Source organism: Andrena cerasifolii, chromosome 1 (genome assembly GCF_050908995.1).
Source record: "Andrena cerasifolii isolate SP2316 chromosome 1, iyAndCera1_principal, whole genome shotgun sequence".
In the NCBI taxonomy this organism is placed as follows: Eukaryota; Metazoa; Arthropoda; class Insecta; order Hymenoptera; family Andrenidae; genus Andrena; species Andrena cerasifolii.
The window spans coordinates 30350697-30377334 of record NC_135118.1 but is presented as its reverse complement, the minus strand read 5'-3'; the positions used below and the strand labels follow the sequence as shown (position 1 = coordinate 30377334).

The 26638-nt window shown below is 42.4% G+C and overlaps 2 protein-coding genes across 2 annotated transcripts in view; one reads left to right on the top strand and one right to left on the bottom strand.

Moving 5' to 3' along the window:
* The window catches only part of LOC143375552 (uncharacterized), a 295354-nt gene that overhangs the window by 97534 nt on the left and 171182 nt on the right, over positions 1–26638 (bottom strand). The window contains exon 3 of the mRNA XM_076824783.1: positions 26234–26276. The gene's annotated coding sequence lies outside the window, so the exon portion shown is untranslated. The remainder of the gene's footprint in view (positions 1–26233; positions 26277–26638) is intronic.
* LOC143375522 (uncharacterized) overlaps positions 1–26638 on the top strand; it is a 464206-nt gene that overhangs the window by 322646 nt on the left and 114922 nt on the right. The window lies entirely within an intron of this gene.

The following is a 26638-nucleotide window of genomic DNA, read 5'->3' as shown; positions in this document are numbered from 1 at the left end:
GAAAAGTTCGAACTATTTTTAAGGGTGCTTATTAATCACAAAATTGCTGACAGATTTTTTCCCCCTTCAAAGGTTTGATGTTTAAATAATATCCACTATGAATAAGTTTCGAAATAGTGCATGTATTAAAGATGTTGCAAGTGTGATTGACCTGTATCACTGCAGTGCTACAGCGAACAGAGAAGCGGTGTAAGGAGAAGAGGAGCGTCATTGGTCAGACGCGCTACATGGACCAATCTGACTGCAGCTATATTTCCCTGTATCGTTGTAGAGCAGAGTTATTTTAAGAATTGTTATAAGAAAAGTTTATCCAAATCGACGAGGACTTGTAATCAAACAAATGAATAATTGCTGCTAATACTCTAGAGACATATTCAAAACCTTTCATTCGATACATCTGTTTTAATGTTTAATTCTTATGATTTAATGATTTCTCTCTTATTGAGGTGTTCCACGTTCCATTTGGTTTTTACAGCATAGAATATAAGGAACATAGATTGTATCAAAAGAGCATGGATGATTCTTGAAACGTTTCTTCAATATATGAGTATAGATAGAACATAGAATATTTCATTAACATTATAGAACAAGTAGTCCTAAAAAAACTGTCCTAAGTAGTTCCATCTATTCCAGCATCTTACTTAAACGTTCTACCTTCCACACGTCCCCACACCTTAAAATATTCAAAGTTCCATGTATTCATATATACCCAAGAAATATTCTCATTTTTACTTATTCTATCTCAATTTCACATCAGATAGAAATTGCAATAACTCACTAAGACATTAGCACTTTGAATATTTCAGTAAGCTGATAAAACAAGTAAAACTTAAAAAATTTCATATCCTAATGAAACGTCTCAATTCTCCTATATCCTTTACAGTTCTCAAAATATACAGACAAATACAAAACACATAACCCTTTAATCCGCACTTTCAGCCCAAAAAAACGATACTTTCACTAAATTCCTACAGGTCCACAAGTTTCCCGAAAAATGGTAACTTTCGGGTGACCGAAGTTCCTTTGCGAGCTAAGCTGCAACAAAGGGCAAAATACTCCATTAAACTCAGCCTGGCTTTACGTTATCAAGAGTCCCGGCGTCGTTCCTCGACTTCTCCCAGCTTTAGCCCCTAACGAGACACCGTATTAAGTCAATAGCTCCGAACTTTCGCCAAGTAAAGCGCATAATACCGCGTCATCATCAGTCGCGACACCGTCGAGTAGCATCCGGTGCGCTCCTGGATCCGGACACCACCCTCGATCCCTCTATCGCGTTGATAAAGGAATCCCCAGCCAGTTTCCCGATTCTTCCTCTTTTAGCGCCGCTCCCCCCAAAGAAGCCGGCTACGGATATCCATGGAAACGCGTGCAGGCGAAACCCCGCCAGATTGCAGGATCGCTTGCGTGCCACGGGATAGGTCAGCCCCTCGTGCATTATTAATCCTTCGCGGAACGCTCGCGTAATCGCGCTGGCAACAATATCCCCGGGCACGTGGAACGACCCAGGCCGCTTTATCGCTTCAGATTCCATCCTCAAAAGGATCAGCCGCGTAATGATACGAAGGAAGAACGAGTCGTCGGAAATTAGAAGTGCGTTTCCGCTTTATGCGCGCCTCTTTTCTTGGTAATTCGCATTCAGCTATTTCAAGCATCATCGTGCAACCGGAGTTACCATGGGGTAATGTACGAGAAGCTGTCCTCTTTTCCTGCCTTAGTTTATTAAGCGGGAACAAAAAAAGGAATTCCTTCGCCCCGGTACTCCGTGTTTGTTTGTCCGGCCGCCATTATGCTTCCTTCCCGCGATGATCGTGGAAGGTAACAGTGCTCAAAGCAGTTTGGGGGTCTAAATATTTTGGTCAGGTGTACTTTGTTAGGTCACACAAGTGGGCTCCTCTTGGGCAGACATTCAGTGGTGGCTGGACTTCGAAGAAATTCAGCTCTGAACCTCGAAGAACATCGGTAAACAGTAGTTGGCTGTTAAGAATAAAAGCACACTGGCACAGATTAAGTCTACTCTGAGAAATCTTGCCCAGTGTAGGAACGAAATAGGAGCAGGAAAAAGTTGGACACAGCAACAGAATCTTCAAATTATACTGAATTCATCCTCGTTCCACGCAGGAATGATGGACTCTCTCTCTCTGAGGACGTGTTGCATCGTTGGACTCCCCAATTTAACAACGTACGGTTATAACCCAGAAGATTTTGGTAGGAAACCGGCATACAGGGGAGATTAGCGCTACGAGCAATCACATACATCAGGTCCGTACACAGGGTTGGCAGAAGTAGGGGGACGCGATTCATCTCATAATAACCCTGTTGGTCCCGGACTTCTGGCAGCTGTAGGTAACATATACTATATCACTTGTGCGCAAACTTTGTAAGGGGATTTATTCCTCTCTCCCTCTACTACTCTACTTTCTACTGTAAATATAACCCGTCGGCGCTGTTAGTCCCCCCTACTTCAAGGCATACATCCCTGGGTCCGTATTAATAGTAGTGGGTGCCGTGCAGATCGATCGAAAATCGGTAGGGGCGTAGGGATACTCTTAAGATGAACGGACGACGAGTGTGTATCGGCGAGAGATATATCACAGCACACCACCACCGATGGATGGTAACCGTCTGGAATCGCCGTTCCTGGACGAGAAAGGAGGATCTTTGGCCCGGTCCGTCGATCCGGATATCCCGTAGTCCCTAAAACGGCAGGTTACAGCCGACGGACCCTGCCCTACATTCATGGGGACCCAACGAATAAACTTGGAACTTGTATATATACGAACGAGACCGGCACCTGTCACCTGCGAGAAAGAGTTTGAAAGGTTAGACCTCTGGTGGCGCTTTCGAGCACTAACGGTCGCGACCCCATGGTGACGTGACACCTAAAGGCCGTCGCGCATTTTTGCGACGCGTGGCGATACGAAGAGAAAAGTTTAGAAACAATTGATGACCGATGCGCAGCGACAATTAATTAATTATTATTAATTTCTTCGATTCCATTTCTTCAATGCAGGAGGTAATTGCTAGAAAGGAATTCCGCGATGGAAGTTTCATCGATGCAGCCGCCAAAGGTGGCGAAAGCGCAGCGTAGTTATTGCAAATCTCGAGGACGGGAAATGGATGAATTTTATTAACGTAGCAGCAAGAAATTCCTGGCTTCGTGTCTGCCACGCCGCGAATTCGTTGAAGCCCGTTACTCTTGCCTCCACGATAATTGAAACGCTCAAGGTACCGGGGGTCCTGGCGGGGAAACTTTACCGGATACTTTTCCTTCCTTCGGGCGATCGATCGCGCGAAGAAGTTCCCTGGACGAAGGAGGGGGCAAGCGACGACGGGCGTCGCTTACTTTCCGCGATTAAAATGATCCCCAGGGAATATCTCGCAGTAGCTTTTTTTCCTCGGCGACCGAGATGAATAATTATTATTTCGTGGCGCCGGCAACCGTGGAATCTTCCGCGGGGTCGAACTCCTCGCAAAGCCGCCTCGCGGACACGGTCGAGCAGAAGGAAGAAGAAACGCGGCTTGATAATCAAAGGTATTCTTAAACGCCTCGTCCCGAGGGCTAATATCGGGATTTGCTTTCGGGATAGTGGATGTGCAAAATATATTCGATATTGTCGCTGAAGTGCTGGGCGAATCTCGTGGCAAGTGAACAGTAACTTTGAAGCATACAAATTTTTGCAAAGAAGGAAAGGAAAAAATTAATATGATCTCACGTGTCGAAGAAGATAATTAATTTGGCGAAGAGAATGGTTCTGAACGTGTGACAGATGTTTGATAAATGATTCACGTGAAAATGAAAAATTCAAAGTGGGCAGTTGATAACTTTGAAGTTTGAACATTTTTGCACAGAACAATAGAGCACAATTGTTGGTTGAAATGTATAAAATTAATATTTATTCAGTCGTAGCTTACACAGCTTACATGTCTCGTGAACGGGAGAAGAAAAGAACTCACTTGAAGTCAGCGTAGCGATATAGGAATAAAGCACACAAAAGACGGTACAGACGCCGTGGTCGTCCAGCGCATACTTGGGCGCGGTATATGAATTCGCCCGCGTGACAATCTCGTATCAACAATTAATGACAATTTATTGTAGGATTATTCTATTAATTTTATGCACTTATGATTTTACGTGTTGAAGAAGACTAAGTTAACCCTTTGATAGTTTAGAAAATGAAATGAAAAAGAAAATATGAAAAAAGTAAATAAATAAATGAGATACTATTGTTAGGAATATCCAGGAGGTTTGTGTAACCCGTGCTTCAAAACCTATCACACGCAGCGCAGTTATTAAAAAGGTAATTGTAAAACATGCTTTTTACCCTTTTTTTTTAGAAACGAAAATATTTTAGAACATAAAAGGATATACACTTTTTGAACCGGAACTTGAAATTTTATTAAACTGTCAAAGGGTTAATATGACGAACAGAATGGTTCTGCGCTTTTGATAGATGTTTCATAAATGTTTTACATGAAAAATAAAATTTCAAACTATTTTTAACGGTGCTTATTAATCACAAAATTATACACACTTTTGTCCACCCCTGCAATGTTTTATTAGTCTAAACAAAATCTACTGCGAAGAAATTTCGAAACAGTGCATTTATTAAAAGCCAGATGCAATAGACTGTTACAAGTATGATTGATCTCTTTCGTTGCAGTGCTACAGAGACCAGTGACAGAGCACAAGGAGAGGAGGAACGTCATAGGTCAGAAATACCCGACGAATCTTTAAATTCAATTTCCCCGAAAACTAAGTTTCTTATGAAAAACTTTTATTCTATATTTTCTGTTTAATTTTACACGTAGACACATCCTCTGCAGTTGCACCACCCTTCCTACCCCGCATAACAAGCAGAACTTCCGCGGAAAACTTTACTCCTGCTTTTTTTTCGTACGTGTCACTCATAGGATTATTTGCAAAAACAACCCCAAAAAAATGAATTCCTTTATTTCCATCCTTAATGATTGATCTACAATTTCCAAAAAATATATTTAGGTCAGCTAAGAGACTACCTATCACGTGCACTTTGAAGCATTCAAATATCTTAAGTAGTTTTTGAGGGAAAAAATGGTAAAGTTTAGGGTTGTTATCCCCATATCTCACTGATTTTTTAGGCAAAGAGCACTATTTGGTATACATAAATACTGAAATTGGTGCTGGGGTTATTTTCCCTAACCCGTAACTAGACCCTTTGACTATAAAATTTCCAACTCCCTGCGATGCAACCCCTAATAAATTACTCTCTAGAGATTTAATCAAAAGCTTCCATCTTCGAGGGCCGTAAAAATACCCGGCGCTCGTTTCGCGCCAGCTTGAGTCGCCAGACTTGAGAAAGTTCCACCTGAATATCTCTGACTTCCTTTACTCCTTCACCGCGCCAGGGAGCAGAAACTTAGAGCAAAGGGTGCAGCGATCGCAGGCAGGCCTGCCAACTGCCTCGCTGCCCCGGCTATCGAAAGCAGCGCAGAAGTCAAAGGAGAAGCACGCCTCGTGTTTTTAACGCGCGTGAATGGAAAAACACTGGCCGGGGGGGTGAAGGAGGCGGGAAGGGTGGCCAGAGATAAAATATACACGTGTCCATTCATCCGGATGAAAAGGTTCGTTATAGGGGCAATTACTGTGGCGGAGCGGTGCGCTGACCTCTGGCAACCGCCGCTTCTCACACCCCCTCCCCGGGTTCGTACACCTTGCCCGACAGCCCTCACGGTTCTCTGCATTTTAGATTAGTTTCGAGTCAGCCCCGCTGAGCGAAAGCAGCCGCCTGCTCGCCGATAAGAGGATTACCCGATAGGGTAATAAGGAGAATGCCACGCGAACCTGCACCCCCAACCTCTACATTCTTTTTTGCACCATCTTCTTTCCTTCTGTTCCTACGTTGCTCCTCTTTCGACAGAGAACATTATCCGTTTTTGCGGAATCGGTGTTGTTGAGTCGTCGTTGTTTATTTTGTGAGTGTACGTATGTGCATGCGGGTGGAGTTAGGGGTAGGCACGGGTGGATGTGTTTTCATATTTTACTCCGAGATATTGTGTTACCCAGAGTCGGTTGAATGGAAAGTTAATTAGCTAATTAATTATGTGGATTAACCTTTTGGTTCTGATGGGTGAAATATTGTTATAGTATTGTATTTTATACTGCAAAGTACTGTTGCAATTGTAATGGAGTTTGGAGGAATTGCATACAAGGTTCCGTAGTGAAATTAAATCGCACAATGGCTTATTTGTTTGGTTTGATCTTATGCGCGTGGGCCGGTTCGAAAAGCTCCGAATTTTCCTTTTGTAGGAAACAATACGTAATTGGTTATATCCTACTGCAAATAACGTAGACAAGAACAGTTTTGTATCCTCATTTTACACATTTGTTGTAGTTTAGCATAGTTCGTTGATACAAGAGGCAGTGGAGGATTTAAGAAAAAAACCGTAGTACGTAATTATGATTGCAGAAAGATGTCAGAATGACCACGTACCTAAAAATGAATATAGAATATTACAAGAAGGTGATGCTATCTATTAACATCCATCAAAATGTGTTCTATGAATATTCGAACACTGTGTATCTTCTACAGTCACTTCAGATCGTGTCGACATGCAACGTATGTGTTACTAGAAAGTACATCAAATACGTAATAAGAAGGAAAAGGTAGGATAATGGTAAATCTTAGAGGCACAACTATCCAAGACAGAATCGACAAACTAGAAAACTAGAAAATCCAATTTTAAAGCTAGTAGACTAGTTTAAAGATGTCGTACTGTGAATATCGTAACAGTAGTTAACCCTTAAATGACGAATGGCTAACAAGTTACCAACATGGTGGATACAGAATCCATTCTAACCTATAAAATAATTTTACTTACACATATTCTAGTTTAAGCTTTTATATTAAATTTTAATCATGTTATGATCTAACTTCCTTATCTTTTTCAAGACGCGATGTTAATAAATGGCATGATACGAGTATAGGTTAGGGCACCCGATAGGCGGGGATATAGGGTAACTAGACCACGGTGAATCGATCATATTAGTCGTAGAACTAATCACCTATCGGGGCACTGACAGCGGAACAAGCAATTCCGAATCAATCTCCGGAGATCTGACAGTGGCTGCCTCTCATTTTTCTCCGGGTGCAGGCAAATCGATAGCTTTATCCGGTAAAGTCACCAGCGGCGCCGCAACAAACGCGAAATTCCATTTCCGTGGAGAGCAACCGTGTAACCTACTTCCTCTCACGTAAGCAAAGCCCCAGGCTTACTCGGAACAAAACACGAACCCTCTTCTAATGGAGATTAATATAGCGGCGAACGGAGAAGGCTGAGGCTCCCATGCCGGCAAATCAATTTCGTTTGATCGACGCTTCAAACAGATTTCCGGCGGTCGAATCAGTAGTTCAATGAAGAAGGATTCAGTCTTTTTGGGGTATGTAGCCATTTTTTTTAATAGGGATTGGTTTTCGGGGCAGCGGAATCGGGGTGGTTCGAATTCAACAGCGCTTGATTCGGTGGTCTTATACTATAAAGCAGAAAGTTTATATGTTTGTGTGTTTGTCTGTCGCCTAAAAACTTTCAAACGGTAAACTTTGAGGTCATGAAATGTACCTCAGCTCATTATGCCTGTCTAATCCAGATGAATGTGATTATTTAAAAAAAATGTGTAAAGCAGAATCTAAATTCCGGGTAAAGCACAGTAGTAAAGGCTGTGTTCGATTCGGTAATGTTAGAATTTGAGGGTGTTCGATTTGGTGATATTCAAATTTGGAAGGATTCGAATTCGTAACACTCCAATTTCAATCAATTCGTATCGGTAACGCTCCAATTTCAAAATGTTCGACTCGGTAACGTTCGAATACCGAAGCGTTCGATTCGGTAACGTTCGAATACCGAAGCGTTCGATTCGGTAACGTTCGAATACCGAAGCGTTCGGTTCGGTAACGTTCGAATTCGGAAGCGTTCGATTCTGTAACACTGAAATTTGAAAGCGTTCGATTCGGTAACATTCAAATTCGACAGCTTTCGATTCGGTAACGCTACAATTCGAAAGCGTTCGATCCGGTAACGATCAGATTTGGAAGCGTTTGAATCGGTAACGTTCAAATTCGGAAGCATTTGATTCGTTAACGCTCGAATACAAGGGCATTCAATTCAGCAAGGTTCAAACCCGGAAACATGCAATTTGGTAACGCTGCAATTAAAAAGCGTTCAATTCGATAACGCTCAAGTTCGGATTCACGTAAATTAACAATCATTCGACTGAAAGAAATTCCAATTAGAAAGTATTCGATTCAAGAAAATTTGAACTAATAATAAACTTTTGTAAAAAAAGTTTAAAAAACGACTTCAAAGGTGCGCTAAAAAGGATAACATAAATTTTTTAAATCGGTGCCAAAATAGAAACAAAATTAAATCAATTTTTAAACCTTTATCAATTATAGTCCATTAGCACACTAACGCTCGGGAATTAGAGCGCGCAAAAATTTAATGGGACATCACGCGTCGAGCCGATTTAATTTCGTTTTTATTTTGGCACCGATTTAAAGAAAAAATTATTTTATCCTTTTTAGCGCGCCTGTGAAGTCGGTTTTTTACTTTTTTTTAAAAAAGTTTATTATTTTATAATTTGTAGTGACATTTCTTTGAAGTAGGTTAAAAAACATTTATCATTGTACCAATTGGAGAACATACTCCATGTAACAACGAAAGAATCATCCAAATCGGTCCACGCGTTACAAAGTTATGCGCGAACATACATTAAAACTGGAATTTTAGACAATTCTAGACTATCTAGATAATAATAAATAAAAAAACATTTATCATGGTTTCACCGGCTATTCAGATTCCTTCAAATAAAAAAAAATCATCGAAATCGGTGCACCTATGCGGAAGTTATGCGCGAACATACAAAAATAATGAAATATACCTGACGAATTGAGTAACCTCCTCTATTTGAAGTCGGTTAAAAAGCATTCAAATTAAAAACCATCGACTCGGAAGTGGTATCGAAATAACATTCTTCCCAAAATATGCAAGCTGTAACTAGCATTACCTTCATAGAGCTATAATTGAACTCGCCCAAGTTAAATGCAGAAGTTCCGCAAGAAAAACTCGCAACATAGACCCCAGGCTTAGTTTTAAAATTGTGTCCCACTCCCCCGCGGAAATAAAGTCAGAATTATGTCTAAGTAACGAGAAAACTTCTGCTCTAAAATGGGATTGACAATTTTAGTGCGAGCCCTCTTTGCCTGGCGGATGTGCAGTGGGATTAAAATGAATGGATTTATATAAATTTCACGGAGGCTGAGGCGGGGCTCTACTTAAGCCGGCGCAGGTCGGATTCAGAGGAACTAGAATTTTTCCCTCCACTCGCAGCGATAGAAATCAACTTTCTTCGTTCTCGTTAGAAGTTTTATCGCGCGTACAAGCGTCGGGCATCGAAGTTTTCGAAGCAAAGTGGTCGTGTCTCTTAGAATTACGCGCCGAGGATGAGAACGGAGTGGAGGATAAAAGTGTCGGCACAGGGCAGCGAGTTAATTGCATTAAAGATTCCGTACACAGATAAATTAGCTACCCCATCTAACGGAGAGTAATTATTAAAGCGATAACTGCTAATAACGGTTTTACAGCTCTTTCGCTATCCGACCCCTTCGAGTTATCCCGTAATGAAGATCCAGTAATTAAAACCCCTGCTATAAAGTACCTCTGCCTGACTTCTTTGGTATATTAACGCGGTCATTAAAGCTTTCTTGTTCGGTACGGATTAAGCCAGTACATTACGTTACATATTCCTGCGTTGCTGGATAAATTACAAAGAAAAAATAGTTTCAAAAATCGGGGCAATTATAACAGTTGGTTCGGTGTAAGTTCGAACAAACTGAACCCGGCTTGAAAGTTTAACTTGCATACTTCGGTACGTACGCGGGTTTACTCAGAGCATGCAATCTACTAAAAGTGATTAAAATAAATCGTGCATTTTCCATTAAAAAGGTTCTGTTAAAAGTGATGAAAAGGATTTGGAAATATCGAGATTCGTAAAGTGCTTTTGGCCCTCAGCCAGCTAATAGTAATACCTTGCCGCTAGATGGCACTGGTGCTCTCTTGTGTTCGGACATGCGCAGTTACAGGAATCACTACTTCTAGGTTTATCTAGACGACCTACACTTTTGCTTTCATACTCAAAGCCTAGCAGTAAGACTATTGACAAACGCCGTCCTCCAATTAATTTAAAACCGCTTAATGAAGGAAATTAAGGTTCATCCTTCTGGCGAACACCTCTTCCACGTTCTATAAAGGAAGTTCGTGCTCGTACCCTCTCCACCTCCCCGAAACACCCGCCACTGGTCAGAAGCTAGAAACGGATTACCCAGATGCTGCAAATAAACCGTGGATTCAAAGCGCGCGGCTCGTTTTTCGGCTGTTCGATAACCCCGCGTCGTTGTGCTCGCCGTAACGACCCCTGGGGCGGGCGTTCGACGTCATTAAAACAACCGGGACGAGTCAACACGGCAGGCTTCCTCTTCTCCTTTTTTCTTGTCGCGCGGCGACGCGCAAATGAGCGCGTTCGCTTCCGCGAACAAAGTTCCGTGCGCGGAGGTTAGATTCGACAGGGGTAGGGGAGGGAGAGCGACGGAGGGAGGTAAACATTTTAGCGCGATTGAAAAAGTTGAAACTTTAACGAGCAGCGAAAAGGGACGCGGGAGATCGTGTCTTTTGAAATCAACACTACGTCCAAACGGGTGTAATTAAATCCATCGCCCTATCGATGCTTGCGAGTTCTCGAAAGGTCTTTCGGAGTTTCGCTTCTTGTCCCCGTCGAATTACAGTAAATTCTCGTTATAGGCTCGGGGCTGACGATGAGCTTACGACGCGTAGCGTCTATTCCGACTATTCTGAGCCGCCAATAAGAGTGTTGCGCCAGTGAGAGAAGCAAAGCTCGGGTTCTCTCACTCTCGGCCGAAGAATTCCAAGAAATGGTGGGGATAGCGCCTGAGCATACAACGCATAGTCGAAATGAGCTTATAACGAGATTTTAATTATTGAGACGGAGATTCCTATGGTAGTGATGGAATAATAGGTATTATGGATACAGTGTAATTGTTAATGTAGCATTACCGTGGCCCTAATTCAGTATGCGATTATCTTTGGTCTCAACCCCTATTATGCTTCCATTTCCTAAAAAAATAGTCCCTGAAGTTCATATGCGCCACCTTTACGGCGTGGCATATTGCCTATGCGCGCGTAGTGCGGACTTCTTTATATTCAAACGCTATTATCGAAAAAAAATTGTTGGAAGCACGACAAAATTACATATACAGCAATTGTAGAAAATTAAATGCTCTTTTAATGTTATTTGAACAAAATTTCGATAGTGCTTACCATTTTTTTTAGAAATTCTGTAAATCCAAACCATTGATGAATTCTAAACTTTATGGCCTGGTCGACACCAATTCCTGTTTTCTGATTGCAATAAACTTTTTCAAGAACTATTTACTCAAGAAATGAAATTCCGCGCGTGGAATTCCCGCGAAAGTTTGCTAACATCACCCCACATTCCTACTTCAAAATTGATGCAGTAAGAACAAAAGCGAAAATGAATAGCACAGCTAATTGGCATACACTATTCCTACCAATTATTTAATTTCGAAAAAATGTGCGTTAGTCCGTTTTTGTTCCCAATGCCTCAAATATCCATAAGCCCATCACATTGCCCCTCCCCAATATAATTGCTATTTCCAATTAAGTCCACAATTCTCTTCGTTGATTCAATTGAATTTAACTCAAACTCAGCTCCAAACCAAGCCAAAGCCAAGTGGCTACGTTCCCGCTTCACCGCTCTCATATTCCCGCAGAATAAACAAGTGATTTCTGATTCGTCAACAGCCCACAAGATGAACGACCCAGCTGGGCCACTCGTAATCCGCGTTCGCATGAAGATAACCACGAAGAGTGACGAAGCTGGACTTATCATCGGTGTAAACCTGGTCCAGTTACGTTGGTTGCCGAGATAAGCTCGTGTTAAAACGTGCCGGTAGCAGTCACCTCCTTACCAGGGCGCGATTAATGCCAGCAGGCGTATCTATTCGACGTTTATGCGGGCGCATAAACGGTGCATGCATTCTGCATGTCGCTGTTCAAGCCTTTACGGTATCGATTAAGCTGGACACTCGGCCCAGCGAGGTATTAAACGGGCGGCCAGTTCCGTGACTGGGCAAAATTCAATTTGGAGCGCGGCAATCCGCCTCGTGCCCCGCGAAAGAAGTTCTTGCGTGGCTCGAACGCCACCAGTGGCTCCTATTAGAGCCTCTACTGCGGTAATTGACTCAATTATCAGATAGAGGGTAACGGGGTCGTTTCGTCGATGGAGAGGACGGAGGAACCCCCCTTTTCCAGGCAAGTGTGTTTGGGATTAGAGATATGTTTCAATTTGCGCTGAAGCTCCATGTTGGATACATAATATATTAATATATTACGAACTCGGATGATCTAGAAAATTCGTTGCCCACAGACCAGTGTATTTGGAATTAGAGAGAGATCTATGTTTCTTTTTGTTCTGGAGCTCTGCGTTGGATATTAGATGTCTCAACCTTTAAGTGTGACAATCGCTTACGAATTCAGCTCATCTAGAAAAGTAGGTGGCCACAGATTAGTGTATTTGGGATTAGTGAGATTGATTTCACTCTCTTCTGAAGCTCTGTGTTGGATATTAGATGTCTCAACCTTTGATTGTGACAATTGTGCCCACAGCCCGGAATATTAAAAATGACTTCCACTGGCACCCCCAAATCTCCAAGAACGTCAGCTGGAGAGTCGTTAATTGGAAAGCAGACAGAATCCCTTTCCCACGCCCCTGAAAACGATTAATCCTAGCGACCTCCAAATATCGTCCGACTAGGCTCAATTTTTGCACAGGTGTTAGTTAACACGTTTCGAACAAAAGCAACCCTGTGGAAAACCTACATTTTTTATATTTGAAAAAATGGACCACCCTAACCTGTATTCCTGTCGACGATCTCTAACATCGTAGTATCACGAAGAAAAAGTATCCTCGTCTCGCATATAAAATAAATTCCTCCGAAATATAACCTCCTTGCTATTAAATCTATTACAAAATCCCAGTCAGACACCCGATCTAGCACCGAAACACCCCGCACCAGTCATTTTAAGACACGTCCCAGCGCCGCGGACCAATGAACACCTATGCAAGGAAGCTGCTCCGCCACTTTGATCCTACAAAGAACCAGGAACAGCTTTGCAGCAAGAATTCCCTTAAAAAATGGCGCAGCTGCATAAATTCCGCGCTGTCCCGGGCCACCGTTATCAATGCCCGAAGCCTGATATATACCATTCCGGCTGGAGGCAATAAAGCGACCCAGTAGCGGAGTAGATAATCAAAGGACGATTGTCCCGGGAATTATTCGCGAAATCGAGGAGGTCGAACGAGTCGATGGTTTAAATGCTTGAAAAAGAACGGCGGATAGGGAGCAGAGGGGGGAGGGTGGGTCGGTGGGTCAGCCCCGGGGGCAAGACGGTTAATGGCTCGCGTTGAAATATTTCCGTGTTAGAGGCGTCCTGGGTTCGGTGCATGGCTAATGTTATTGGCCTGTCGAGATACGGGGCTTATCTAACTGCGGGTATACACCTAGCGACACGCACGTGCCGGAACAGCTACCTACGCCTTTACTTCCTGCACAATGGACACGCAACACGGGTCGGCGCAATTACGATCCTCGCCCGATTTAGCCTTCCCTGGGTGGAACGGGTCTTGGGAGGAAACGCTGTCGCTGATGCTTCACTCGTCCAGGGAACCTTTCGCTTCGCCGTGAAAAAGTGGATTAGGTACTTGGGTTTCACGTGGAGTTAATTATTCAATTATTATTTTACTCTACAGAAAAAGAAACACTTCAAGCTTTGATTTTGGCAATGCCGAATCGGATTTTTTGTGTTATTAGAAAAAATGGCAATTAAGTACACTAATTGTTAATATAGAAATAGAGAAGAAACTGTTGTTAATTTTGATTTTATTTATCTAATAAGGGTGTGATTTTATAGAAACGTCACAGTTTGTTTCTTGTTGAATTCTATTCTTACGGTGATTTTTAAATGAATGTTAGCTCTATTATTGCAATCGATCTATATGCTTTTTTTTAATTTTCAAAAATATAAGATTCTACCAACAAGCGTGGTGGCTTTATGGAAATTTCGGGCAGTGTAGGTATGTTTAATTTGGTGACTTTTAGTGCCTCTCTTTTGAAGGTGTGGTCTGAAGAGGAACGGAGTTGAAAATTTCTTGAATTGATTTGAACGAAAGTGGTAGGAGGTCGAGGTGCAATCTGTGTAATCAGCTCGTTTTGTGGTACATATGTAGGCACTGGGACATTGCCAATTCTCGTCAGACCGTGTCACACTTCAAGCTTCCTTTCAGTCATCATTGATCTTCGAATAGAGAAATAAGTGATCAAGGAAACAGAGAATGTATTAACATAGAATATCAAAGATTCTACTCCACCAAACCAGCAATGACAACACCCTAAATTCACAGAAGCTCGAAGCAAGTAGAGCAAAAAATCATCACCAGTTCCATCATCAGAAAAGTGACAATTTGCTATGGTACATTATATTAAACCCCCAAGAAGACATTTTATCCGTCAGTCCATCCAAAAACGTTACCCCTCAATCCCATTAATACAGGCATATCCCATTCAACGCGCATGCGCAACGCGGTTAACTTATTAAAGCTGTCCCTTATGTTCGACGGAAGCACGCGATACCTGCGCGTTCTACATTCCCGGGAGGAGTTGTATGAAAGCTCGAGAAGGGTAGCACGAGGATACACCCCCTCGGCGGTGGAGATTCTGAAAAAGTTTCGCCGCAGCGGGGTTTATGCGCGTGTAACATCCTTCTTACGGTGCATAGGTAACACGAGTGGGCAGGTCATAGCGCTGCCTTATCTACTAAGTAGTTATGCCGTGCGATATGCACGCGCGCTGGAGCAGCAAACTCCTCCAAGGCTCTCTATTATGCGCGCGACCCCCACACACATGCATTTCGCGGGACTAACGATTCCTATCTCCTTATAAATTTATGTCTCATTTATACCGTAACACGGGGCTGTTGCTCGGTCCAGCGACGCACGATTACACGTCTGATCGCTTTCACAAAGAGGACTGCCTGGGGATTAACAGCCAGCGTTCCTAATTATCATTGTTCCTCGCCTTCTGAAGCACGCGAGGAGACGGAATCGTTGCTACGGAAATTTTGCCAAGGGTGTAACTTTTCAGCTGGTTTATTCGAGAATCGTCGAGGATTTTGGAACGCTGAGGTAAGTGTGTGATCTACTTCACAGTAACCTGTCTGTGCATTCTAACAGGTCTGCGAGTACGAGATGCTGTGTAGATTTATGCGGGCCTCCACCTCGTGATTTATTTATTTTATTTTGTTTCATTTAATGGGAAGTACCATTTAGTTAGAACGAAACATGGAGCTAAGTAAGAGACAGTCTGTAATAATTAACCTATGTGACGGAGGAGAAAAATATACACCTAAAAGAGATATACACATGTGGCATGTGTTCGTATTAAAAGAATTCAGAAAAGAGGAAGGAGAAATAACAGCAAAAATAAAAACAAAAGTAACGCTATGGTGTATTATCCTCCAGCTTAATAATAACTTGTGTCTTGAGTCGTTGAGCCACCCATTAAAAAGGTCTGAACAGAGAAAAGAAGAGTGTGCCGTTTTGCAGCGTCTATGTGGGCTCACGAGCACCGTAATAAGGCTTGGGGCAGCTGATCCGAAAGTAGGACGTATGACGCGTGTTACGTGACAACGCACATAAATTGATAGATCTCAGTAAATCACTGCAATCCATGATGGTAAATTCACTGCGGCCTTTTCCTATGTATCCTTCTATTATTACAACTCTGTTCCTTCTAATACAAGTACGTCTCTGTCGGCGTTTACTTCCTTTAATCATAGTGCTCAGTCTTTTATCCTCTCACGGTTTCCTTAAGCTTTCTTAATCTTTCCAATACTTCTCCTTTTTCCTGCCTTTCTACCTTCTCTATTGTCTCAAATATCTCATTGGCTTAGGTAGTATAGAGTTACAATTCTCCATTGCAATTTATAATTGAAATGGTGTGGTAAAGACGTAAATTATTATTATTATTTATGTCGATTTCGTTTATTGTATTTTGCACTAATGTCGAAAAGGAAGTTTTCAACTGCGAACAGTAGGAGCATATCTAAGATTTGTATTCAATAAATTATTGAGGGTTTGTAAAATAGACTGGTGATACCGGGATAATACGCAAAGCCTAGTATTAACTTGTAAAATTTAAAAGATGGGTTTCAAATTTGTTTCACCACCACTGTATGTAAATTGGCTTGTGACGATTTTGGACGCGTGGGATTCAGACGGAGTATCTCGGTGTGGGGAAATATTCACGCGCAACGAGTGGAGGTAGCATCAGATGACGAGCATCATCGCTTTCAAACTTCGTTTAGAGGCTATTGAAAGTTTTAATGGATGAATCGCTTTAGGAGACGCACTTTTACTGGATAAATCGCGTTAAAAACTGTTAATTAGTAAATCGATTTTGGGACAGCAGAAAGTTCCGGCTAACGAATCGTCGGCCGATCGTTCGGTTAACTGACGGTGATGTAATTAACCGCCAATATACGCGCGTGCGGTTAATTAATAATTGCGACGTTTACACAGCTTTGAACCGCGTTGTCGCGTTAATTGAAACTCGGCGTTAGCGTGGTTAGCGCACAGCTGACCGATAGGTACCGATGACCGATCTGAAATCGATTCGATAAACGGGTCGAACAGCCTGAGGAGTGATGGTGGAAATCGATGTGCCGCTGAGTAATTAACAAACGTCAAATCTCCTGGAAATTACGCAATAATTGTGGCCTAATCTATTGTTACGCGAAATCTCGATTAAACGAGGTACAGAGCTTTGAATACGCGAGGATGAATATTCGTAAAACGTTCGTGTTGGGGACTTATCGGACGATTTGGTGACGCCTCCAATTTGAAAGCGTCCGATTCGGTAAGGATCGAATTTAGAAGCGTTGAATTCGGTGACGTTCGAATTCTGAAGCATTCAATTCGGTAACGTGCAAATTCGACAGCACTCGATTCGGTAACGTTACAATTTGGAAGCGTTCGATTCAAGAAATAATACTCAGGACGAGCAGCACCCACTCATTCGACAACGAATAATCAGTCTATCGCTGATCAAACATCGCTAAAACGCTCGGTACACAAACCCCAAGTTTGATATCTGCACGGGTGTGATGCAATCAGTTTATTAGGTTGCCTTCATCGAGCAAGCTGCACGCTGCGCGAGGATCGTTCTACAATTTTTAAGGCGGTACGATGGCTTGGAGGGTACTAAAGCCTCCCCAACCGCGAAGCAAGTAGATAAGTAAGACGGTAAAAGCCCTCAGCCCACTTCTGTTTTCCTTCCCCCTCCTTCCACTTTTCTCCCTACCATCATTGCCATTTCCCTCTTTCCCTCGATGTTCCCCGTCTTCCACCTCCCCCACTGTCCCCCTAGCAAGAGATGGTAAGATAAATTGGCTGGCGCGGGACCCGCCGCTCAAAAGTTTCGCGATATTTCTACCGTTAGTTAAAATTAGTGGAGTTCGCAGAAAGTCTGATAATGCTATCCCCGTTTCCAACAAACCCGCTCGCCAGATACTGATAACGCCACCTCTGTCCGAGGCGGACGCTATCCTGCGCTTGCTCTGCCTTCCGGCGTGAATTCGGTATTCGTTAAAGGGCTACGCATGCACGTCAGTTTCGTGAGAGTTTGGGGCCGTCAGTGTGAGTGGAAAAAAAATCGTTTCCGTGTTCTGAAATGGAGCATTCACAATTGAACGGTACTGAATTGAATGGCTTCGTATTCGAGCGTTACCGAGTCGAGTGCATTAGAATTTGAACGTTATCGAATCGAACTTTCGGAATTTGATCGTTACCGAATCAAACGCTTCTGAATTCGATCGCTAATGAATCGGATGCTTTCAACTCGGATGCTTCCGAATTTGAACGGTATTGTATTCAAAGCTCCCGTATTTGAGTGTTACCAAATCGAGTGCTTAAAAATTTGACAATTACCAAATCGAATGCTTTCGAATTCGATCGTTACCGAATCGAACGCTTCCGAATTCAATCGTTACCGAATCGAGTGCTCCAAAATTCGACAATTATTAAGCGGAATGCTTCCGAATTCGATCGTTACCGAATCGAACGCTTCCGAATTCAATTGTTACCGAATCAGGTGCTTCAAAATTCGACAATTACCAAATCGAATGCTTCCGAATTCAATAGTTACCGAATTGAACGCTTCCGAATTCAATAGTTACCGAATTGAACGCTTCCGAATTCAATCGTTACCGAATCGGGTGCTTCTGAATTTGACTGATACCGAACGCTTCGGAATTCGAACGTTTTCTTGCGGTCCCCACACACCCAGGTTAGTGAAAAGTTTCCTGGACTGAAATGGTCGTACCTGGTCATCGCTGTGACAAGTTTAGTGACTTTTACTCCCGCTCCCAATGTTGTGACCTATTATTTCACGCAGAGTCAGAGCAAACAGGTAAATGACGCGTGCAGAGGATGGCCGAGTATTTATGCGCAGACATAATGCACACGCTAATTCGTCAAACGCTCAGCATCGCGTGTTAATTCCTCTTATTGCAGAATAACGTTCTCGCCGAGCGTAATTACAGAGTAGCTCGGAAAAACGTGGCGGCGTCGGCGCAATGAGATTTAAAAGATTAACGAATATAAGCGGGTGTTTTGAATTTTGAATGCGGCGTCTGCATCCCTGAGCTACTTAGTCGACAGTTAAACAGACGAGAGGGAATTAAAGTAATTAGCGACGTTAACGTTCCCCGATTATGTTTAAGAGGAACCAACTGCTGCGGCGTTTCCAAAATTCCTGCCCCGTCGCGCCTCATTCATTGACACTGCCAACAGTTTCTGTGAAAAATAAATCTTCAACGGCACAAGACTTCTCGAAGTAAATAGTTGCCCTACGAAGGAAATTCTTTGCTTAAAAATGGTAAAAGATTTCTTATTCATGTTCCGTGTAACGATGGAAATTCATATACGTATATATATAAGTGATGAGAACAGTGGATTGAAATAATCAGTTACAGAAAAATAGTAGTTCTATGTATTCTTCATAACAACAACTTCTTTTTTTATCTATTTTGATTTGAACACTGAATTGAGAATTGCCATTTTTCTTTAAATGAAGATTTCAGTTGCAGAATCTCGCAGGCTACTGGTCACCCACGTAGGATGAAACGTGTTAGCTTGGACAATCCTTCCAATCCGTCTGTGTCATTAATGCTTTGAGAATTATTAGTTTTATCCTGTCCGTTAAAACTGTTTGAAATCTTTTTTTATAATCCCCAATTGACCTGACTTTTATTACCATGGACTGAAATCCATATTAAACTAATCCGGGTATGGGTGTGGTACCGTTTTTGGAAACAGTATTGTACTTGTGTACCATTTTTGGAGACAGTATTGTATTTTTGTACTGTTTTTGGAGACAGTATTGTACTTGTGTACCGTTTTGGAGACATTATTGTAAGCCTTAGAACAGTACAGAGCCGGTTTGCAAAGTTTAAAGCTGGGAGACTGAACTTTCAAGATGAACCTCGTTCTGGAAGGCCGCCGAAGATTGATAACAACATCTGCAGGCATTACTGCAAGACAATCCCTGTTGAAGATCACCTGACATTGCTAAAAAGTTCAATGTTTCACGTCCAACTGTATTAAACTACATCCATAAGCTTAACCTTGTTTCAAAGTATAGAAGATGGGTACCGCAGATCCTGAGCAAAAAGAACTTGGCTAACCGCGAGGCAGAACTTTCCTACAGACCTAATAAATAAATAATTGCGACTGCAGAAGCTATCACTCTCACAATTTTCATCTATGTACCTTATTTGGAATAATTTTGCGTTCGAGCACAAGTAGCAAGTAGATTCTAGATTCTACTAGAGGAGATCCCCCTTAGAACTCAATTTCTTAAAAGACTCGCTCATCGGTGCGCCAAATTCGCGTCGTTTTGAAACATGCATCCACCCCAGACTTTCCTCGACGATGCTCTCGCAAGAATCCAGAAAAACCCATCCCCGCGTCCTCCTCTTCGTTAGAGGAAGCTCGCTGTATTTATTCGATCAGACACTCAACGACTCGCGTCCCAGTTTTCATCGCTACGATTCGTATCGAGGCCACCACAACTATGTGGGAACTTCTTTAGCCGAGTCGTCATCGATTCAGGCTCCCTCTCGCGTGCTCGATCGCTAATCCGCGTCTCCATTTTCGTGGCCTACCGCGCTCGAGCCCGTCCAGTATCTCACCCGAGTCTCGCGCGCGCGGTCTTGCGTTTGCATCGATGAGCCTTTGGAAAGAAGTGTGGTCACTGGGAGGAGGTAGGGGAACTTGATGAAACGCGACATGTCTTCTGTTTTTTTGTACCTCCGTGTGGAATATTGCTTGCAAGTTCGACCTCCTCCTACTTTCTAGAGTCACCCTATACACTCGCGATTTTTGCTAAATCACTGTCCAACTTTGACATTTACTTCGGTGGCGCGGGTTGTTGAACGTTTGAAAGGTAGGACGGAAAGAGAGGATAGACCTGGTATATATATACACCGGTAGTTGAGGGAGCACTTGCGAGAGAGCGGCATCGGTCGGAATGCCATCTAGCGGCGGAGGTGAGGTACCGCTACACTTCAGTATCCCCTCGGAAGTCGCCTTTTGCACTCTACTTCTACTTTTCCATATATTATGTAATTTATAACTCTACTAATTTTCTCTTTCTTGTCTTCTTATTTGTATTTGTGTTATCTTTTATCTTCTTGTTATTATTATACATTATTATTACATATATTATATAATTTCTAGCTCTACTATTTTTCTCTTTCCTATTTTGTTATTTGCATTTATGTTTTGTTATCTTCTTATTCTTAATGCCAACTGGTGCAATGAAGAATTATTATTATAGTCTTGTAAATTTTTTATCTCAGTTTCCATATACGCTTTCAAATTTCACTCTTTTACAAAAATAACATCGTCATCTGAATCGTCTACCCCGTTTCCATCTGCCAACACGTTTTCAACGCTCCTTTTATTTACAGAGCTTCCATGCCTCAATATATACGAGGTTCAAACATGGCCGATAGCCCCGAACGATTAAAAATTAGCATGGCGACCGTAAAAGTGCACGGAACGTAATCCGGGAGCACACCTTGGACATCCACTGCAACGAGAAGATGAATCATCCTCCTAACGGATGAACGACAAACGAGTTCCCCTTCCGCGGGTGAAATTTCCTCGAAGCGCGCTCAACGAGATCTCCGTAATTGCGCGGTCGGATTCCCGCGGACAGAAACGGCCGCGCGAATATATTCGGCGAGCGTTGGAGCTGGAACGCCGTGTATTCTGCGGGAATCGCGATAGTTCCGCGGAACGGCCAATAAATATCGTGAACTTCGATGGGAATTGAAAACTAAAGTCGCCCGGGTTTGGACGTGGAATGGCCCCGGCGAGTGTTTCACTCGATTGTTCGACCGGGAACACACTCATCTACTGATTGCGATCGTTACGATCTCAGATTAAACTTCGTTAATTATCGCGCGGACGAGCCGCCCGGATAGGGTCAATCGTGTTCCCCCGTTAACGAACAAAAACGGGGCACGTTAAAAGGGCGTTAAGGATGCCGAGCCATTGATTTTCGATTACTGAAATTTCGGTATTGATGGGGGAAATATTACTGGGACTGGAACTTAATACACACTTAATAAAATCGCGGTCTGTGGGTTTTCGTGTAACGAGAAGATTGTGTAATAAGAAGTTTTCCGGTCACTCGACTTCGGTCACTATTCGGTTGCGTATAGCAATACTGATTTAGCAGGGTTGCTAGAGCAGGATAAGGTGACGCACATAGACCTATATACACTAATACGACTTGTGCACAGTAGAGATCCAAAAGAAAAATTATTTGGAAAAAAGTCACTAAGTAAAAATTGATTTTTATTTAAATGGAAGCCGGTTATCATTAAATCTCAAAGAAATTTCTGAAAAAATAAAATGATTAAAAAATATTAATTTTTAATTGTTCTGATTACGATTAACCATTATGAATGATTAAAAAAAAATTGGCTACCAGTAACCATTCTCAATGACGGAAATTTTATTTTGGTTACCGATAACCAATATCGTCGGCAAAATATTCTTCTGGTTATATTCGATGATTGTCAATTATTATTATTAACATTATTGGTAATTAGTATTCACTGACAATATGGACAAAAATGAATTATAATACTTATATATTTTATTAGCAAAAAACGATAAATTGTACTATAATATCTTTTATCCCATCCTTTATTACATATATTTCCATACCGTTTTTTTTTTGCTTAATAAAATATATAAGTGTTATAAATATTTTTTTCATGATGTCAGTGAACACTAAGTAAGAGTACTGTTAATAACAATAATTGACAATCATCGAATGTACACCCCTCAAAAATTGACGTCGATATTGGGTAATCCAATTTTTGTAAACATATATAGTGGTTATTCGTAAGCAAAATCATTTAATTAAAGATATTAACTCTTACACCATAATTTTTAAAATTTGTGTTATAGCAGTTATGACGTGTGGTGCACAGTCCATGCAGGGATTCCCCCTCTACTACTCTCTGCTACGTCACCTTATCGCTCTCTGGCAACCCTGCTGAGCAGCGTAGCTACACTAGAGACATCTATCACTGTAACTCCAGTGAGAGGGGGCCAGTCCTCGGAGTCTAAGGGAAATCTTCCACTATATCTATTTCCCAGCTCTTGTTCATACTTATCCAAGCAATCAGTACCTACTGCTTGAAAAATTCGCCGATACTCCTGTCGTGGCACTTATATCGAAGATAAACTCGCGGTGGTTTAGTGGGAAACTTGCTGCGCGGTGGAGGAACATGGAAGCTCTCAGGGTACTCAAACTTATGATCGTAAATCACTTCCAACCGTTTCAAGTACACTTGCGTTTATTAATTCAGCTCCAAGCTAAGCGAAGAATCGTGTTATATATCACCCTTAGCACAAGCTGGGGCACTGAAAAGTATATACCACCCGGGTTTATACCAATATCGTTACATTCCGAAAAGAAAAAGTGAATTGAAGTGGATAGTTGGATGAAACTTTCATTTTGGAAATCTGGACAGTGGCGCACCCAAGGGGCTCCGCACCCCCAAAGTAGGTGCTTTGTAAAAAAAAATAAATGTATTTTATTCTTTAAATAAATTTGTATAATCGCCTAATCAACTTTATTGAATTTGCAGCAAAAATATTATTATCCCTTCAACTTGGTTTCTCCCAAGATTAACTCCTGAATGTGCCATTGTGTCTGAGGATCACCTCTGCTATTTTAAACAAAAGCACACCGCTTGCCTGCAGTAGAATTCAAATAACCATCGCTCTGAATGCAATCATCGCAGATTTCTGTGGTTAGACACTTTAGTTCCGTTCCAGCGTATTTCATATGTGAATCCTCGCGTGCCATTTCGAATTAATCTGCCGACAGACACGCCGATCCACAGGCGCGAAGGGAACAATTTTACCGAAACGAACTGAAGGTATTTATTACATTGGGAACGCACTCTGCGGAGAGGTGGGGTCGGTAAAACGTTAATTCGAGCGAAACATCCCCCGTCGCACTCGACACATTCTTCCAATTTCCCGTCGCGCGTCTGAATGAGTGCGGTGCCCGCTGGAATCACGGCAAATTAAATGGAAATCTGCAGCCGCCGATTAATGAGCGGTGTCGAAGAATTTAATTCGAGCGCGCCCGTCCGCCGTAATTGTTTAGCGTCGATTACATTTCCACGGTGACCGCGCACCGTTCGAAATAAAATTCACCGACCCCGCGATCTCCACCGATCGCGATACTGGACCGAACGCTGCGCAACGATTACCCAGCAACGCCTGACGCGCTTCGTAAATATTCCAATTCAAATTCCGCGGGCGCCAAAATCCGAAATTCAACGCGTCCATAGAACATAGAATTTCTATGGTGGAAAACAGATAAATCAAAGTGAAGGGGAAAGGGAAGTTGCAGTGGCGTAGGAGCTTAAGGGGTCATGCTCAGTCAGGAGGCCGAAAAAAGGGTGGTCTTTGGAAATTTTTTAGTCAAAAGCTATAACACATTTCTCAGAAAATCATTTTTCCTTTTAAGGATTGCATCTAGTACCGTGCATCGTAATTTCTTTTAGAGAACCTTCGAGTGAGATGGACTATAACTTAGTTATTGCTAAATATTTTTAAATAAAAAAATTACGATGCACGGTACCAGATGCAATCCTTAAAAGGAAAAAAGATTTTTTCAGAAATGTGTTACAGCTTCTGAGTAAAAAATTTCCAAAGACCACCCTTTTTTCGGCCTCCTGACTGAGCATGACTTAAGGGGGAATACCAAAACAGTCTGATTTTGAGACTTTTTTATACGAGTATCGTGAATGGAATTCAAAATCTGTTTCAAGGCCTTTATTGTACATACTTTGAAGTATGATCACAATTTTTTTTAAATTTTTCTTTAGAACGAAACGGCGGTGCCGCGGGCGAACAAAGGAAGCTCAAGTCACAAAAATTCAGAACAATAGCTCAAGATACAGTAAAACAGCCTGCCAAACCTCAAATTAATTTCTCGTGCCATTTCTGTACAAAAAATTCACGAAGAGATACCTATTTTTCGGCCCACGAAGGGACAATCCCCCCTTAATTTGCAGAGATTTTTCTTTCGCGGGGATGTCTGGTGTGCCTCAAGAAATATCACCAGGATAAGCGAACTAGCGCAGAGTACTGTATGTGTCTAACGCGTTCGGGGCTGCTAGAGCGATGATTTATTTAATTTCGCGGCAGCCGCGCGAGCACCCTTCGCCGGATAATCCGGCAGACGGGAAACGTCACGTAAATGTGATGCAACGTTAAGTTTCAGAGTAATTATCCTATCTGTAGTAATTGCAGACGCGACAGACGGGAATGAAAGTAATTACGATCGCGCGAGTCGATGAAGAAACAACCGGAGGCGCAGTGCTCCTCGGCGAGGCGCTCCCTTACACGGGGGATATTCCAGACGGTGGTAATGAACATTCGACGGATAATTAAGGGGTGTAAAAAATCGAGGGGGGCCGCGAGGCGGAGGAATTACGCGAGAACTTGCGTTTTAGAGGGCAAACTGCGACGGGGATGAATTTCTTTCGTGGAATCGAGATTAAAATGTAGAAGAGGATGAGCCCCGAGGAGTGCGGGGATATTTTGTTTTAAAAAGGGCTTGGAATATTAAATTCCCTGGTCACCTGATGAGTTTCGTTGGATTTTATGTTTTTCAGACAGTGACATTTATTATTAGGACTCTTGAGAATTTTGAGTAATTTCGCGTGAAGCGGAAGGAAAGATACTGTTCTGTCAACTTCCGAATCAGATTCCTTTTCTATTAGAATATTGAATTGAAAATTGTAATATTTAAGCTAACGTTATATGCAGGGTGCAAACGACATCATCCCCCACAGAAGATTTGAACTCCTTTACCATTTAATCTAATGATCTATAATTTCATATTTTTCACATTTATTTAGTTATTTATTTTTCAACTTTTTTACCTAAAAAAAAAACAATTGAAAACTGTTCATTTGGTACTTTATTTAATGCCCTTTTCAGTGGTTTAAGCATGTTGAGGAAACTTTTCGTTTCGAAGTTATAAGGAAAAGTCGAATAGTAAAGGAAAGTAGCCAAACATCGTTTTTTTCAAATTAAAAACTAGTCTTTTACGCTAAAAATAATATTCTATTAGTAATTAATGCAAATAATGTATTAAAAAGTAATTCTAAATGCGGTAAGGAAATTTGCGAAATTCTTTAAGTGCGTCCCACCCCGCGCCTTATGAAATCACAAGCTCGGTAAACTCTCCACGTCCATCGCACAATTAATCCCACAAAATGCCCAAAAATGTCGAACCATAGACACCCGTGCGCGGCACAGCCAGTGCTCCCCCGCGCGGCGAGGATCCTAACCCACTTTGCAGGTGGATTCGATTACGTCGAACTCGGTCGCAAGGGGAAGATTTTCCGCGGGCGGAAACGAGGGGCGGGCCCGTTAAACTGGAATACAAATTCTGCAACGGTTCGTTAGAGGGAAGAAAAAGTGGAGGATCCGTCGTACCTTGAGAGCTGGCCACGCTTCGTTACTCATCCGTCGAGAGGTCCTGGAACAAAAACGGCAACGGATGCAATTAGACGCGATACGATCATGTCTGTCGTGGTTGCCGCGTGTTTGTGTACGTGCGCTGAGGCCGAAACGGAAGTCGCGACAGAAAGCACGGGCATAGAGGAGGAGGGTAAGGTTCCGCCACCTCAAGTCGGATTTCCTATTGAATTTAGCCGGGGATATCTCACGAGAGATCCGTAATATTATATCGCGGTCTACCCTCATTTGCGCACCCCCTCCCCTGAGGAATCTATTCCCGACCCTTCGTTCTCCCTTGCACCCCCGTTCCCTGCACAGGCACACAGTATGGGGCTCATCCCTCTAACCAGGCAGAGGGCAGAGACGAGACCTCGTTTGTCA